This window comes from Theobroma cacao, chromosome 1 (genome assembly GCF_000208745.1).
Source record: "Theobroma cacao cultivar B97-61/B2 chromosome 1, Criollo_cocoa_genome_V2, whole genome shotgun sequence".
NCBI classification, from domain to species: Eukaryota; Viridiplantae; Streptophyta; class Magnoliopsida; order Malvales; family Malvaceae; genus Theobroma; species Theobroma cacao.
In genome coordinates, this window is record NC_030850.1 from 12,346,674 (window position 1) to 12,349,729 (window position 3,056).

Below are 3,056 nucleotides of genomic sequence, written 5' to 3' on the forward strand. Positions count from 1 at the left end.
TATATATATATATATATAAATTAAAAATACATATATAAATAATAACAATAACAATAATAAGTCAATAAAAAAAATATTTATATTATAAGTATATTTCGAGGCTTGCAAATGATAAAATAATAATAATAATAATAACAATAATAATAATTCATGATGCAACTATATATATTTCTAAAAATATATATATATGAAATAAATAAATAAAATAATAATAAAATAATAAATAAATAAATAAAATAAATGGAACAATTATTTGAGCATTACCACCTAAAAGGGGCAAAGAGTTGTCTCTTTCGGGTGGGTCACTTAAGTGCGGAATTCGAAACGGATTTTCACCGAAGCGTCGGGATAAATCCGGATTCTATACCCCTATACCCATTAGTCTGAATAATGTTTGTTTTAAAAAAAATATGATAAACAATAATGTTAAATAATAACGATAAATATATGAATAAGTCAATAAATTACCTGAAATTATTAAGCATGTTATTATTACCAATCAACTAATTAATAAATACGATCATATAGATTCCATCATTTTACACTGTCATTGCACGCCACTCTTATTTTGCAAATGGCGTGGGAATCCCGATGATGGGATTTCCCCGAGGAGCTTGTAGAGATGAGTTCTTCCGGGGATATCTCTAGGTGAGGAGAATTTCGAGACTTCACCAAAGCGTTGGGATGGTCTTCGAATAATTTTCCAATAAAAGATTACCGACTCCATCATCTAAAACGAATAAGTTATGACATCATTCTACGCTTGCATCATATGCATACGTAAAACCAAGTGAAAAACTCAGTCTGTCAATTCAATAAAAATTTAATTAATAAAGTAGAGATTAACTTAAGAGAAGGCTATATATTAAGATAACTTAAGATTAAATGGTACCGTTCGTAGAACGGGCGTCACGGAGGTGTTAACCCTTCTCCGTGCGTAATCGCACTCCCGAACCCATCTCTAAAAGACGTGGACCAGTTCTCATCCTTTCGACGGGCCTAAAATTAATTTAGGACTTCGTCGATTAGAATCAGATTAATAGGTGACCAATCACACCTTAGATAAAAAGATTGGTGGCGACTCCCTAACCATTTAATTTTTGCCCGCGTCTGGCGGACGGGTTCCCGGACCCGCACGTTACGACAGCTGTAATATAGCTTTTGTGCATATCATGCAATAACATTAACAAAAGAACTATCATGAAGCACCCAAAAAAAAAGCATAATAAACAAAAAAAAACGAAATTACCCAATACTCAAAAGAAGTTGAAAACCCCATTTAATCACTAAAACTCCTAAAACAGAAAATTTAGCATGATCATGTACTCTGGACACAACAACTCAACCGCAAAAGCTAAAAATAATTTCTTGTAACATATAAGAGTCTTTAATAAATCAATTATCATAGCTATCCAAAAACAAAGCAAAAGGTTAGAAAGAATAGGAAAAATAAATTAAACAGGAAAAAGAAAAAAGAAAAATTGACCCGCTTACAAAAGGAAGCTTGAAAGCAGAAAAAGAAAAACCAATGGCAATAGATATAAGTAAAAAAATACAACTAATTATCTGTATCACATTCACAAAGGAAAAAAAAAGAAGTAACTAAAAATCAAAAATGAACATTACCTGAATAAATGAAAGACAAAATAAAAGCATGAAGAATGCAGGCAAAATAAGCAAAAAAATAAAATAAAAAATATATAAGTTAATAGCAAAAGAATAAAGACATAAAGGAAAACACAACTTGAATAAAGGGGCAAAAAAAAAAAGAAATTAGATATGAATCGGTAGCAAAGGAGAAGAAAACCACAACCAAAATAGAGAATAAAAATGAAATTAGAAATCAAAAGTAAAAAAAAAAAAGAAGAAGCAAAATACCTCAATAAATGAATGACAAAATAAAAACACGAATAATGCAACAAAAATAAGGAAAAAACCAAAATCAAAAAAAAAAATCACCAGCAGGATCGAAGAAGAAAGAAAAGAACATAGAAAAAGATAAGAAAGAAAGTGAAAAAACCTAAGAAAGAAGAAAAATCTAGAAGGATTATAGGCGTAAAAACCAAAAAGGCATGCTAATTTTCGGCAAATACAAATGTTCTCTTTAGGCAAAGCACAAAGTTCAAATGCAAAAAACCAAAACAACCCCTTTAGTGTCCAAAACACCAAAAAATGATAGAGGGAGGAAAGGAATAAGGAGGGTAGGCAAACCAAAGAGGAAAGAAGAAGAATATGGACCATTTGAGGGCCAAAAGTAAAAAATGTCATGAAAATTTTATGAAAATCCAAGAATGCCCCTAAAGATGTAAATGGGTTATTGTTATTTGGGTACCTATATATATCCAACTCGATAACATAGGGTTAAGGTATCACAGTTATAGGATGGATTAGGGTGATGCTTTTAAAATCTGACACAGATTCAAGTATCACCTTTAAGATACCCCAAACTCGAACCCGATTATATATAATGTTACAAAAAAAATTTATTTTGTGGGATTTGAACTTTTGTAATCAACTTACCTTTTCATAAATTAATAAATGTAATATTAATTTATATTAGTTAAACTATGATGAAATCGTAGTAAAGATTGAACTCATAAAAGGATGGGAAACACTCCAAGTCTTTGCCAAATTTGTCAACTTAAACAGGTATTTAACGGATTTAGACACTTAACGGATAATTGTTTACTATTAGAATTCGATTATGGATAATATTTTGTAATTTTATACGAATTTTAATAGGATTTGGATATTCTGATAGCTAATCAGTTTTAGGTTAAATATCTCAAAAATAACGAATACTTTACTCGTTTATATCTCTAAATGCCTCCTATTTCTTCACCACCAAGAAAATAAAAAACCACAAACATCTTTACCAAATCAATCAACATCACCACAAACACCCTCACCAAATCAATTAATACTCGAGATAGGTGGCACCCAATTGGTTGCCTCAATTGAAAGCCTAAACCAAGTGACACGTGTCACAAATCAAACAGTAAATGGCTCAATTGAACTATATGCGGTAGCACCAAACCCATCCACGTGGCCCTCAA